We start from the raw sequence: 16,297 nt of genomic DNA on the forward strand, positions 1-16,297 counted from the left end.
GTCCCCCTCCCGCGTTAGTAGGAGCGCGAGGCCCGCCGGGATTATCTATCTGTCCAATCAGGGGGGCGTTTTAATTACTAGGGTAGGGCGCTGGTATGGTCCTAATTTCGATCAGAATAATGATAAGTGCAACACAAACTGACACAAATAGCTTTCGCCTATAATATTGAGTTAGTCTATGTTTGACAAATCGTGATGGGCATGTGTTGTCCCAATAAAACACCCATATATATTCACCCAAGAGTAAAGACTATCATTAGAGAATATTTTAAACAAAAATGCACTTACCTTAGTTTAGGCTACTTTAGGCAGCCTGAAAACAGGCTATGAAGTGGACGACCAACATAGGCTACATTTTATTTCATCAATATTGGAAGTGTCTATGATCATCATGTTATCCAAATCCAACTCCTCCAAAACCCTGGATGGTGAAGTGTTCCAATTCAGATTTCGATTCACTTTTAGGAATACCATTCAACTTTTAGGAATAACATTCAACTCCCAATGTGGAATGTTCAGCTCCAGATATGAATATATTAACGGCTAATTCATGTTAATGAAGCAGAGAGATATAGGCTGATTCTTCCTGGTTGACATGTGCATTGTTTGCCTAGACTAAAGGGTATAGGAAACTAAATGTGTGTGAATAGCATACAGCTCCTACAGGCATGCTAAATATCCTGCAAATTAATACCAAAAAAAACATTATGTTGTAGGCTATATTTGACAACAGATCTCTGTAGGTTTACCGCACAGTGGTCCACCGTGAAATAAAGTGAAATTGTATTCAATTGAAATCTGCTTCCCTTATCTCTTGAGCTACAATACACTAAATGAGAAGCTGATAAATATCCAACAATAGCTTAAAGGAGGCTGGCAGGGTGAATCTGGGAGAGTAAGGCCCAGGATGAGGCTGCCAGGGTGAGACTGGCAGAGGAAAAACAACACTATTTCACTCAATTTTCCACAATGAAAGACTAGTGTGGATCTTTCAGGACCATGGACAACTCCAGTGACGCGTGTTTCAGCCCAGAAAGAGGGAGAGAGAGAGAGAGAGAGAGAAAGCGACACAGAGAGAGAGAGAGAGAGAGAGAGAGAGCGGAACCGTGACCGCTGGGTGGTAGCCTATTAATTGCATAGCCTGGCCAGGCCCCAGAATCAGGGCTTATCGGAGGAAGGGAGGCCCAAGGCATGGTGGTTCACCATGCACATTAGCAGTATCAACACCAAATGCTCACGGACAGGGGCGACGGGGGGAAAGCACGGGAAACATAGTATAGGCCTATTGCATTTTCCTGAAATGTATCCACTGTCTTGCTTTAGGCTACTTTGTTGCATCCTCACAATAACTAGCCTAGCTTTGCCCACACATTCAGGGACATAATAATTATATATTTTTAAAAAACATATCGCGCTAAGCAACAGAATCATTGTGAAAGTGCCATCTCAAATAACCTATCCATGTTTAGCATTCATTTCCTTCTAAGACAATTAACGATTAAACATCAGAAGGTTAAAGAAACAGATGATAACACAAACAGTGAGCCCAATATCCGAAGCAGTAAAAATCTAAACAGCTCACCAGATCCTATCGTTGTTTTCTACCTTATGGTTTCAAGATAAGTTACCTGTTCACCTTTGCGTGGTCTTTGGGGGTTTAAGTCCGGGCTGCAATTAAATTAACTTGATACAAAGCATTCCAATCGAATTATTGATTGATTGATCTTCTACAAGTCTCCTATCCAATTATTTCAGTTTGTAGGCCTGCTGAAGCACCACTTCCACTGGTCCTAGTAGGAGATGGAAACACTGACACCTTCTGTTCAGAATGGCGCATTACATTATGATCTGAGTGCAAAAAGGGGGTTCTGTGCTCAAACTACTAGTCAGGTTTTGGTGCGCCCGGAGATGGCATCCCTCCAGGAGGCAAGAAAGAGATTTCGATTTGGAAAAGTGGAATATATTCACAAGGAGTAGTTTAATTGGATTTCGGAGGAGGAATGGGGGGAAGAAGAGAGGAAGAAGAGGTTGAAGAGAATGAGAGAGGTTGAGTTTTAATCTATTGAAGATGGAGGAAAAGAGGGAGACGGAGTGTCAAAGATTGGTGTCAAGTGCAAACAGTGTGAGCATATGCCAGGCCGAGTTATGGAGGTGAAATGGAAGTGAATGAGGGTGAGTTAAGTGAGGTGGAAGTTGTGGTGAAGAGCTCGGATCCTGAGCCTGGTATCGATGGACAGGATAAAGAAGATTCTGGTCCAGTAGGAGTGAAATATTTAGAGAAAGTGGATCCTTGCCTTTTGGCGGATCCATTTGTTGTTTCAGGGTTGGTGGGAAAGGAGTTGGGTGCAGTTGAATCAGTGAAGGTAACTTGTAGTCGACTATTTGTTTGTTTTTCTCCTGCTCAGAGGGAGCGGGTGCTTCGTGTCATGCAACTTGGGTCAAGATCTGTTTTTTGCTTTGCTCTTAGGAACAGGGCACCATTGAAAGGAGGGATTTATGGGGTAGCATTAAGTGTGAAGGTGAAGCAATTGAAGTTGAAGATTCCTGGTGTTTGTGACACCCGCCGTTTGGTGCGACGCAGACATGGTGGTGAGCGTGGTGAGTCACTGTGAGTCTTTAGGATATATCAGTTATGCTGTTAGAGCTTTTGTGCCGAATCCACTGAGGTGTTTTAGGTGCCAGGTACCATGTAGCACCAGTGTTTAGGAGGGAGATTCCAAGATGTGGGAAGTGTGCAGGAGGACATGGACAGAGGATTGTGTAGTATCGGTGGATAAAGTTGTGTGTGTCAACTGTAGGGGTGCTCATTTTGCTGGGGATTGGAGGTGGCCAGAGTAGTGCAGAAGGAGTCGTACGCTGAGGCAGTGAAGAAAGTAGAGGAGGATGGGTCGATGGTGAGGGATCCTGAGAGGATCCCTGTGAGTAGTAGATCTGTGCCAGCACAGAGGGATAGGCCAACGAGTGATATGTGCTTCATTAAGGTTGGCTTCTTAGCGTTCATGGCAATGGTTATCAACTGTACCACAGAAATGGAATGTAAATCACAGAAAATTGATGTTGTGGTGGCAGCTACAGAGAAGTACTTGGGTATATGAGATTTTGACTTCAGAAGAGATACTGTATTGAGTGTTGAGTGGTGGGATCCTGTCCTCCCAGGTCGTTGGCATGGTGCAGGAGCAGATAGGGTCAAAGTAGTGGAATGGGGTAGTGGGTTTTTAATGAGTGTAGGGTTAGTTGGAAGGGTGTTTTTATTTTTTCATTTTGTATCATAAAGTAGAATGGATTTATACTATAGTCCAATTGGTGACGGTAATGCAACATATTGGATGTCAACCGCCGTTAAACCCTGCTGAAGAAAAATAAGAACCAACTGGAGTCACTCCAGTGGCACTCTCAGAGGGGTCGTGAAACCAGAAACATCCATTTTTTAGGGGAAAAGGAAGACAGCCTGTGCGCCTCGCTGTTTAAAGTACCCGGTAAAACATATAGCGGATGCCTATAGATAGTTCCTGTCTTTCTTCGAGATTAAGTTCTTGCCACAAAGTCAACAGACACCACATACCAATTTTATTGCTGTTAACTTTGTCGGAGATTCCATTATAGGGCACGTGCTAGCTTGCTAACTGAAGTTGTTTCCATCTGGAATATTAATAAGGCTACACTCCATCTTATCTCCTCCTCCACATTTACTGGATTGGTTAAACAGTGAAGAAGAGAACCTCCCCGGACAGCCTGCTACACGTTAGGTTACTCCCGTGGAGATAGGTGCTACCCATAGAGTTAGTTATAGGACTCATCATTGATATAACCCGTTTTTGCATGGACATTGCCACTGAGTGCTTCCACTATTTAAATGCGCTGTGCAACTGAAGGCAATAAACAACTTATCTGGTAGAAAACAGCCTATGTGGCATCGATATTAGTCAGAAACATTATTCTAATGTCAAAATTGACTACGCAGTGTAAATAGGGTAATTTTGTTAATAAAGTCAGTTTCGTCCAAAACTGAGTTTTGTCAGTGAGATCGTCATGACTTACTTGAGGGTTGGGTTTTGATTTTGACAATACTCACTTGCCCAAGTTTCAAGTTTTATTAGTCTTATGTAGGCCTATAGGATACACATGGTATACACCACAGGAGGTTGGTGGGACCTTAATTGGGGAGGACGGGCTCGTGGTATCAAATACTTCAAACACATGGTTTTCATGTGATGGATGTCATTCCATTTGCTCCGTTCCAGCCATTACTATGATCCGTCCTCCCCTCAGCCGCCTCCTGTGGTATACACCATCCAACGAAACGCTTACTTGCAGAAATACTGAAATACACAGCTGTGGTGATTGCACTCTATCCAATCCTACTGCAGAACACACAGACTGCTCATCAGCGCAGCGGATCTGAATTTGTTTACATAAGACAACACCTCACACGTTTTTTAACTTGAGAAATACTGCACCGAACACCTTGGCCGTGTCAGAGAGGATCAAAACCGTAATGTATCATGGTTAGATTGTGACTGACTGACTGATCTACAAATAATAATGAGTAGTTATTTATGATGCAAGGGTTTTTGTAGATCAGTCAGTCGTCAGTCGCCTTCACTGTCGGCTGCAATGTCGAACAAGCCCCTTAGCTAGATGTAAAAACCGGTAACGGTATGGGGAAAATGAATGGGGAAAGAATAGGGTTTGGGGATAAATGCCGAAAATAAGGTCTGAGGTTAACATAGGCTTAGGAGATGTTATACATTTTGTTCTATGAGATAATGTCAGTCAGTTAACATGACCTTAATGAATTATCAAGCCTTTATGTGCTTTATGTGCTTTTTTAAATTATATAAATGCTTCAAAATTCACAAAATGTGATGTTAGCTGATGAAGATTATCTCATTGAACAAAATGTATAAGATCTCCTAAGCCTGTGTTTACCACAGACCTTATTTTCGGCGTTTATCCAAAACCCCTACAAAAACGCCATTAATTTCCCCATAGGCTTTGTCCAACGAACCATGGTGGAGTTAGACACCATTGCTATTTCTCTCTATTACAGATTTCTTTAGTTAACTTAGATTCATTCTGATTATTTTGAGGAAGTAATACTGGCTTTGTTCCTATGGTGTCTCATGGGGGACAAACATCAGTAACTGCCACATCAAAACACACCCCCAAGACTGAAATCTTGTTTCTTTTAATTAATGAGCAACAGAGAAAATAAACATATGTGGAATCGGTGTGTTCAGTCACTCTTTAAAGTAGTCAACTGGATGGTGAATCCTATGAGTTTTGTTGCATGGTTTTTAAATGGCTTTAAGTTATATCACCACCATCTAGTGGCCACAGTAAATTAATGACACACAAGATATGATCGAGGACCCAAGCACTGCAGGTGGCAGTAAATTACTAATATCAGCTTTATGTTTTTTTTCAAATACAAAAGAAGAAGAAAATTGACTACATCAAAATGGAGATGGCCTCAATGGCGTGCTGTCACAGATGCCATAATGGGACAAATACAAAGATGAGTCCACACTCTAACTCCATGGTGCTACCTTTAATAATGTTGTAACTTCTGTAATGACCCATCAGAAGTTTAGATGAGACATTCTCCATTAAAAGTATTTATTGATCCAAAGTCAAAATGGATGGTTTATCTAATCTACATGTTTGAGTGAAATACATTTTACTTTGAGTTGTCTTTGTAGGCCAGTAGCCTAGTAACAGCAGCCACGATAATCCATTGTTTACTAGGCTAGTCTTTATCATGATTTAGCATCATCCTAAAAAATCTATATAATCCAATATCCCTGATGTTAGCAGTTAGCAAAGCTGCACTACATGTTGAAACTTCAAATTAATTAAACTTCACATTAATGTTTGAGTTTGTACAGATTTTTTATAAAGTGTATACTGTCGAAATAATTGCATACCATGTTTTACTGAAAAACACAATCTCAAATTTACCAGAACAGGGATGTCCCAAATTGGCCAGAAGATGGCAGGATTGTCATACAAAGCCTGTAATATTCTAGTCTACTATCTCCTTGCTTTAAGTGGCAATTCCTTGCACCTCTTCATCTGTATTGGTCTGAAAATACAGGATGAGTTAAAGCAATATGAAGCAATATGTTTGAGGCCTAGTGGCGATGCTTTCTCTAAACCACTTCTGTCAGTTGTTTACATGCAGTTCAAGGAAAGGAAAGAGGAAGCAACTGTATAGACTATTGCGATGCAGCATGTTCATGTCCAGTTGCCAAATACATCCCTGCGTGACTCCTAGAGAGTGCACATAACAGTTCTCTCTTACTAAGAAGTTGCTTCTAATTCAGAATTTCTGAAACAGATGTATTTATCTATTACCTTTATTTAACAGCGAACACAGCGAGCAATGTAAACACACCAACAATAAACCATAACATTCAGAAGGCCTTAGCAGCAGCTTACATTGCCATGGTAACTAGAGTCCACACTCAACTATCTCAACTAGCCGGTGCCCCCGCACATTGACTCTGCACCGGTACCCCCCTGTATATATAGCCTCCCTACTGTTATTTTATTTTACTTCTGCTCTTTTTTTCTCAACACTTTTTTTGTTGTTGTTTTATTTTTACTTTTTTTGTAAAAAATAAATGCACTGTTGGTTAAGGGCTTTAAGTAAGCATTTCACTGTAATGTCTGCACCTGTTGTATTCGGCGCATGTGACCAATAAAATTTGATTTGATTTGATTTGATTTGATTAGAGGTCAAGGTGACATGCTATTTGGCACTGTGTGGCGCACTGAGGAGGCTGCAGTTGCAGCTTATGACCACAGAGAGGCAGTCTAGTGTCTACTGATCGTTATACACATGCACGCACGCACACACGCGCACACACACACACACACACACACACACACACACACACACACACACACACACACACACACACACACACACACAGAGTCTTTATGCACACAATCTGCAACCTATGATGACATAGGCTGCTATGAGACTATAAGAATATAATTACTTTAAGTTCCAGAAGGAACTTCAGTTGTGAGACTCAATGCTCGGACAACCTTCTGAGAAGAATATAACCAGGCTGTTGATATATAGTCAAACAAAGGTAGTGTGTTGTTTCATATAACATTGATGCATGTTGTATTCCCACTGGGCATCAGACAGTGATGTTGATTGATATTTGATTGTTGTCAACAAACATGTACAATTTGACATTTTATTTAACCTCTGTCCTTCTCCATTTCCTAAGGGTTCTCCATTTTCTAAATACTCTTTCATCAAGACCTCTGAAATTACCTGGAAAGGTTTGAACATAGTGTACCCTAGCATGTATACTGAGATATGTTGTCATGTGTTCACCAATCATGATGTATCTTGTTGTGTGTTTTAACCAATCAGCAGACAGCAGGGAAACTAGGCCTTGGTTTCCTGAGGGAACAACAGTGAGGCTGAAGACTGCACTCCACACTGGTTAAGCCTTTCACACACACACACTCTCTCACACACACACACACACACACACACACACACACACACACACACACACACACACACACACACACACACACACACACACACACACACACACACACACACACACACACACACACACACACACACATACACACACACACACACATTGAGACACTTCAAAGAGCTGCTCTGAGTAAAGATGGAGCGGGCTCCTTTGATCGCTCCCTGCTGAGTCTGATTAATGTGTAGATTTACAGTTCAGACCTGCAGGGACCTGGCAGCCATGACACCCAGATACTGCAGAGGAATCTCACCCGCTCAACCTCCAATCAGAACCCTTTCTCTCTCGGTCATCATCCAATCAGAGGTATAACATTCTCTCTTCCGACAATTAGAACCCTCTCATTCTTACAACATCCAATCTGAATACTCTAACTAACTGACTAATTCATCTAATCAGAAAACTCTAACTCACTCAAAATCCAATCAGAACCCTCTCACATTCTCTGATAATCCAATAGCAGTTTACATTTATTTCTGCCTCTAATTAGAGGAGTTTGTCTGCAACTTCAGTACGAATCGCCTGAAAAGCTTCATTTCCATGTCTCCTCATCTTTGTTTTTCACTGATCTGTAACGGGATAAATAGTTGAATGCTGTGGGTGCACTCTGTTCAGCTTACTCTAAATTGGAAGTGTGCTTGAGTGTCTGTTATTTGGTGTAGGGTGCAAGAGCAATATTTGCTGCAACAAAAAAAAAGTTGATCTGCTGAGCAAGCGTTGCACCTACATTTCATCACATACCCTGCTGACAAGAGGTAACATGGTACAAACATTTCCCCTCTGCCTCTTTTTATCTCCTTCCCTCTCTCTGCTCTTGTTCTCTTTCTCCTATTGCTGCAATTTGATGCAGATTAAAAAAAGAAAAGTGGAGAAAGAGGGCTGGTGGAGGGGAGAGAGATGGGACGGGCCATGAATAATTGTTGAAGATTTCTTTACTCTGACCCACTTTGTAGTCCATTATGAACCCTTTAAAGGTGCCACACACTCCATCTGTTTCGTTGACACCAAACATTCACTAATTAATACCTAACAAAATATACAGAATATAAAATTAACTGTGTGACCTTATCTGGGAAATTGATCTACTTGGACATCTCTACATTTCTGTCCTCATATAGTGAAACACACACATAGGCGCTCGCAAGCTCGCATGTACACACACAAACACACACACCCATACACAAATAATCCTCTGCATCCTTTTCTATAGCCAGAAGAGAATGAGCTGTCAGAACTGTTGATTGATGACATCTGTCTGTCACCATGAGACAGTCGCCATGACGATGAAGGGTCAGTGAGGTCAGAGGTGATGTAATCTCTCCAATCCGTCTCTCTGGAACACAAACACAAAGAGGAAAACCAAAGGTTTACCTATCACACACAGTTTAAGACACAGCCTAGTCAATATCGTCAATAAATGAATGAATTAATATTGGAACAGACACTAACAATGTAACATATTAATATTGTGAATATTGTGAATACTGGCCAGAGGAATATTGGTTTATGTTGCCATGGTGCAATCACAACAAAACCACAGACAAGACAAAAAGGACCATGTTATGAACCCAATGACCTGAAGGGTCTCTCTCTGTCTCTCTGTCTCTCTCTGTTTATGTGTGCGCACAATAGATTTGAAATTCTCTCTTTCTTTTTATATAAACTTTATATATATATATACAGTGGGGAGAACAAGTATTTGATACACTGCCGATTTTGCAGGTTTTCCTACGTACAAAGCATGTAGAGGTCTGTCATTTTTATCATAGGTACACTTCAACTGTGAGAGACGGAATCTAAAAATCCAGAAAATCACATTGTATGATTTTTAAGAAATTAATTTGCATTTTATTGCATGACATAAGTATTTGATACATCAGAAAAGCAGAACTTAATATTTGGTACAGAAACCTTTGTTTGCAATTACAGAGATCATACGTTTCCTGTAGGTCTTGACCAGGTTTGCACACACTGCAGCAGGGATTTTGGCCCACTCCTCCATACAGACCTTCTCCAGATCCTTCAGGTTTCGGGGCTGTCGCTGGGCAATACAGACTTTCAGCTCCCTCCAAAGATTTTCTATTAGCTTCAGGTCTGGAGACTGGCTAGGCCACTCCAGGACCTTGAGATGCTTCTTACGGAGCCACTCCTTAGTTGCCCTGGCTGTGTGTTTTGGGTCGTTGTCATGCTGGAAGACCCAGCCACGACCCATCTTCAATGCTCTTACTGAGGGAAGGAGGTTGTTGGCCAAGATCTCGCGATACATGGCCCCATCCATCCTCCCCTCAATACGGTGCAGTTGTCCTGTCCCCTTAGCAGAAAAGCATCCCCAAAGAATGATTTTTCCATCTCCATGCTTTACAGGTTGGGATGGTGTTCTTGGGGTTGTACTCATCCTTCTTCTTCCTCCAAACACGGCGAGTGGAGTTTAGACCAAAAAGCTCTATTTTTGTCTCATCAGACCACATGACCTTCTCCCATTCCTCCTCTGGATCATCCAGATGGTGATTGGCAAACTTCAGACGGGCCTGGACATGCGCTGGCTTGATCAGGGGGACCTTGCGTGCGCTGCAGGATTTTAATCCATGACGGCGTAGTGTGTTACTAATGGTTTTCTTTGAGACTGTGGTCCTAGCTCTCTTCAGGTCATTGACCAGGTCCTGCCGTGTAGTTCTGGGCTGATCCCTCACCTTCCTCATGATCATTGATGCCGCACGAGGTGAGATCTTGCATGGAGCCCCAGACCGAGGGTGATTGACCGTCATCTTGAACTTCTTCCATTTTCTAATAATTGCGCCAACAGTTGTTGCCTTCTCACCAAGCTGCTTGCCTATTGTCCTGTAGCTCATCCCAGCCTTGTGCAGGTCTACAATTTTATCCCTGATGTCCTTACACAGCTCTCTGGTCTTGGCCATTGTGGAGAGGTTGGAGTCTGTTTGATTGAGTGTGTGGACAGGTGTCTTTTATACAGGTAACGAGTTCAAACAGGTGCAGTTAATACAGGTAATGAGTGGAGAACAGGAGGGCTTCTTAAAGAAAAACGAACAGGTCTGTGAGAGCCGGAATTCTTACTGGTTGGTAGGTGATCAAATACTTATGTCATGCAATAAAATGCAAATTAATTACTTAAAAATCATACAATGTGATTTTCTGGATTTTTAGATTCCGTCTCTCACAGTTGAAGTGTACCTATGATAAAAATGACAGACCTCTACATGCTTTGTAAGTAGGAAAACCTGCAAAATCGGCAGTGTATCAAATACTTGTTCTCCCCACCGTATATACTATTAGGGGAGCCTAAAGATAAATAATCCACTTGTTTAGAGATAAAAATTGTAATCAATTTTTAATAAATCAGTACAATTTAAAGTGAGTGTGTTGCCCCCCCCCCCGCAAACCAATGCAAGTCAATGGAACCTACATTTGCATTTTCCAAATCATGTCCAAATTCTCTTCATGTCCAAATTCTCTACAAATAACTTCATTGAGTAACACAGTCATTTAAAAAACTACTGTAGGATGATTTGGACATGATTTGACATGAACATGAAAAGAGGGACCTTACATAAAAACATCATCATAGTGAGGATAATAATAGTGAGGTGTGCAATGCATTTTCTTTCAATATTTGACTGGTTCAAATAAGATATGTAGACTTGAGCTTTCAAGAGTTTCTTACTCAAAAATGTCAAAATAAAATTTGTAAAATAGAAAAAAACAATTCATGAAAATGTAGCCACTTCATAGTTTGTTTGCCTAAGAATAACCATCATCCACACACCTAATTTTGACCTAACTCTCACATACCCATTCTCTTTACTACCTCTCTCTCTCTCTCTCTCTCTCTCTCTCTCTCTCTCTCTCTCTCTCTCTCTCTCTCTCTCTCTCTCTCTCTCTCTCTCTCTCTCTCTCTCTCTCTCTCTCTCTCTCTCTCTCTCTCTCTCTCTCTCTCTCTCTCTCTCTCTCTCTCTCTCTCTCTCTCTCTCTCTCTCTCTGTCTCTCTCTCTCTCTCTCTCTGTCTCTCTGTCAATGTGTAAAGTCAAAGAGAGTTTTCCTTCCAGGGTTTTTGCTGACCGGAAGTCCATATTTAATGAAGTGAATAGCTTGTTAAAATGTTTTTAAGTGCTCCTGTGCAGCGCTGCAGGCTGGAAGAGTGGGATGAGGCTTGGGTTCACTGCCTTTTCTCCTCTCTGTGAAGAAGGGAGTGGATTAAAGGGGTGAGTTCCCCCTCCTTCTCTTCCCTTGTTCCCTCCCTCCCTGGTTGGCCGTTCTCTCCCTCGGGGGACAACCTGCGTCAGTCCCCATTAACATCCATCAGAACACGCTCCTCTGGAGGGCAGACGCACACACACGCAAGCACACACACGCACATACACACTAAAACACAATGAAACACAACCACACACATATACACAGTTAAACACAACCACACATGCACAACTGTGTATACCAACACACACACACACACACACACACACACACACACAGTAAAATACAACCACACATACAAAACCATGCAAAATTAAATTAAACACAACACAATACAACACATTTGGATACACACACTTATAGTAACAAACGCAAGCACATTGTGTCACACACACACCACAGTTACACAGTGATACACACACAGACACACTGATTAGTCTTTATGATAAACTCAAATGGGGAGACTACAGGAGGATCCTCCATGTTTGAGGGTTAGACAAGAACACACACACTCCCCGTCTTGATTTGAATTCCTCTCAACAGCAGAAAGTTTGAACAAGCATCTGAAGACTGTCTGTAGAGTGAGAGAGGAGAAAACTTCCACCAACTGAAGCTTGGCATCATGTCTTGTGCATATTCTGTCTGTGTGAAGTTTGGGCTGCCTGCTCCCTTGTTATCTCTCTGCTCTGCGCTGGGGGGAGGGGAGGAGGAGAGGAGGAGGGGAGGAGGGGAGAAGGAAAGGAGGAGAGGGAGAGAGGGGGAGAGGAGGAGAGGAGGGGAGGGGAGGAGGAGAGGAGGAGAGGAGGAGAGGAGGAGGGAATGGGAGGGGAGGTGGAGAGGAGGGGAGGAGGGAATGGGAGGGGAGGAGGAGAGGGGGAGAGGAGGGGAGGAGGGAATGGGAGGAGAGGAGGGGAGGAGGGAATGGGAGGGGAGGAGGAGAGGAGGAGAGGAGGGGAGGAGTGGAGCAGTGGAGCAGGAGATTAGGGGAGGAGGAAAAAGTGGAGGAGGAGAGGAGGAAGAGAGGAGGAAGAGAGGAGGAGAGGAGGAGAGGAGGAGAGGAGGAGAGGAGGAGGAGAGGATAGGAGGAGCAACAAAGTGCACACCCCACACATAACCATTGACACAGAAGCATGAGAATGCGCACACGCACACACACACACACACACACACACACACACGCCTGCTAACACACACTCATATCATCCTTATCATTTCCCCCCAAAATAACTCATATCTGCAGAGTTGCTGTCTTTTGAATGAGACAGTCTTATGTCAGTAATAACATTGCACGTTAACATCTCCTTCTTTCGCATCTAAAATCACATTTATGCTCATGTCTAAAATAGTAATTGAGTTTTGTGTGTGTGTGTATGTGTGTGTGTGTTCTTACTTGAGGGCCCTGTAATCACATACACACACACACACACACACACACACACACACACACATGCACACACACATACGCACACCCACACCCACTGACACACACCCACAGACACACACAGACACAGACACACACAGACACAGACACACACAGACACACACAGACACACACGCACATACTCATAGTAACAAACGCAAGCACATTGTGTCACACACACACCACAGTTAGACAGTGATACACACACAGACACACTGATTAGTCTTTATGATAAACTCAAATGGGGAGACTGCAGGAGGATCCTCCATGTTTGAGGGTTAGACAAGAACACACACACTCCCCCTCTTGATTTGAATTCCTCTCAACAGCAGAAAGTTTGAAAAAGCATCTGAAGACTGTCTGTAGAGTGAGAGAAGAGAAAACTTTCACCAATTGAAGCCTGGCATCATGTCTTGTGCATATTCTGTGTGTGTGAAGTTTGGGCTGCCTGCTCCCTTGTTATCTCTCTGCTCTGCGCTGGGGGGAGGGGAGGAGGAGATGAGGAGGGGAGGAGGAGAGAAGGAAAGGAGGAGAGGGAGAGAGGGGGAGAGAAGGAGAGGAGGAGAGGAGAAGAGGAGGAGAGGGAGAGAGGGGGAGAGAAGGAGAGGAGGAGAGGAGAAGAGGAGGAGAGGAGGACAGAAGAGGAGTAGAGGAGGACAGAAGGGTAGGAGGAGAGGAGGAGAGGAGGAGAGGGCGAGAGGGGGAGAGGAGGGGAGGAGGAGAGGAGGAGAGGAGGAGAGGAGAAAAGGAGAAGGAAGGGAGGAGAGGAGGAGGAGAGGAGGCGGGGAGGAGGATATGAGGAGAGGAGAGGAGGAGAGGAGAGGAAAGGAGAGGAGAGGAGAGGAGAGGAGAGGAGAGGAGAGGAGAGGAGAGGAGAGGAGAGGAGAGGAGAGGAGAGGAGAGGAGGAGAGGAGAGGAGAGGAGGGGAGAGGAGGGATATTTGAATGAGACAGTCTTATGTCAGTAATAACGTTGCATGGTAACATCTCCTTCTTTCACATTTAAAATAATTAACATTACACATTTATGCTCATGTCTTATTTAATTGAGTTTTGTGTCTGTGTGTGTGTGTTCTCCCTGGAGGGCCCTGTAACCATGCAGAGTGATGCAGATTTTCTTCCATCGCTCGCTGCCTAATTCAGCTCTTTGACCTAGATTCCAAAATCACACACACAAGAGTGTTCACCAAGGAGAGGTTGTCCTGTTCAATTACACTCATCTCAACACACACACATACACACACACATACACACACACAAATACACACACACGCACACTCACACACACATACACACATACACACACACATACACACACACACACACACACACACACACACACACACACACACACACACACACACACACATACACACACACATACACACACACACACACACATACACACACAAACACACACACACATACACACACACATACACACACACACACACACACACACACACACACACTCACGCACACGCACACGCACACTCACACACACACACACACACACACACACACACACACACACACACACACACACACACACACACACACACACACACACACACACACACACACACACACACACACGTTGTGGGGATGAACTGTAGATAATACAGTTTTTTACAATCACTTTGGCACTAATTTCAGAACCTTGACGTCATTTTTCAAAACTCTAGACACAAAACTCAAAACGGTCATCACTTGTAACACAGGCTGTCCAATGTTCAAAACATTGCATTGTGCATTCATATCTTTAAAGAAATCTTGCACTTGCACAATCATTGGTTCAAAAAACAAATACCAATGAAACGTTAATTTAGATCACCCACACACAAGCAACCGATAGTTTCACTGTGTCATTGTTCGTACGATCATTAAATATTGTAGTACAAAATAGGTGATACATGTTTCATTATGGTACTACATGTAAATACATCCCTGTAAAAGTACTGCAGTAGTAGAGAGAATACTACAGACACAGTGGAATCATTGAACAAAATCTGAAATATATTGATGAAAAACAATACAGTACTGTAAAACATCAAATGCAGTGTTCTTCAACTTGCTTGCTTGTACTGTAAAAAGTAAAACATGGAGTGATTACTGTACTTCTACATTTTCATCAACTCTGTCTTGTGGATTTGGCCACAGGTTCTCATCTACATCACAATGGATGTTTTCATTAGCCAAACATCTTGGAAAAAACATTTGGCCATGGCAAATCCAGGCCTGACACTGGTCTGCCGTGATGTCATTGCATGCGTCATCCATGGCCTGGAGAAGAGTGACTTGTTCATGAGGGCGCCTATCATAAACCTTCCATCTCCATGTGGAGAAAAATTCCTCAATCGGGTTAAGGAAAGGAGAGTATGGGGGTAAATACAGGGTGGTAAATTGTGCATGGGCCTGAAACCATGCTTGTACCATATGGGCATGGTGGAACCTGACATTATCCCACACAATGACATAGGTCACGCCACCAACTCTACATGCCTGATCGAGCTCATCAAGGAAGGTTACAAGGGGACCATAGAAACGGTGTCTGATAAAGAATGATGATGAAATATTACATCCATAGATAATGTAGTCTAATTGGTTCATGCTCCACACTAATTGGTGACAATGAATCTCGTTACTTTGAAACTTTCATGATCTTAACATGGAATATTGTTTGTCTGTTTCCATACAACTATGCATTAAGAGTAATGCAACAGTTACTTATCATTTTGAGCAGTTGTATCAATTGATAGTTGGATAATTGTAATGAAATGAATAGACACTCATCTGAAATGTAATGTGTGAATTGCCTTTTGAAATAGTAGTACTTTGATGTTAAGTTGTGTCATATTGAACAGGTGACTTTTGTTAAATGAACAAATTATCTTAGTTTTATGTGTATTGTATCCAAGCAATTGAAAAAAGTGTTAGAGTTTTGAAAAATGTGCATTTTGATCATTGGTTGTGAGTTTTGTGTCTCGAGTTTTGAAAAATGACGTCAAGGTTCTGAAATTAGTGCCAAAGTGATTGTAAAAAACTGTAAACATCATCACAATCATGATTTTGCATCTTTTGAAATCTAATTTAGCTGATGTTGGTAGTAAACCTTTCCATGTCAGGAATCCATTCAG

The 16,297-nt window shown here is 42.5% G+C and overlaps 1 long non-coding RNA gene across 1 annotated transcript in view; it reads right to left on the bottom strand.

Annotated features, from left to right (window-relative positions):
* Positions 1–7,603: 7,603 nt before the first annotated feature.
* LOC121545325 overlaps positions 7,604–16,297 on the bottom strand; it is a 91,929-nt gene continuing 83,235 nt past the window's right edge. Inside the window, exon 4 of the long non-coding RNA XR_005996265.1 lies at positions 7,604–8,865. This is a non-coding gene — a long non-coding RNA (uncharacterized LOC121545325). The remainder of the gene's footprint in view (positions 8,866–16,297) is intronic.

Source organism: Coregonus clupeaformis, chromosome 30 (genome assembly GCF_020615455.1).
Source record: "Coregonus clupeaformis isolate EN_2021a chromosome 30, ASM2061545v1, whole genome shotgun sequence".
Taxonomy (NCBI): Eukaryota; Metazoa; Chordata; class Actinopteri; order Salmoniformes; family Salmonidae; genus Coregonus; species Coregonus clupeaformis.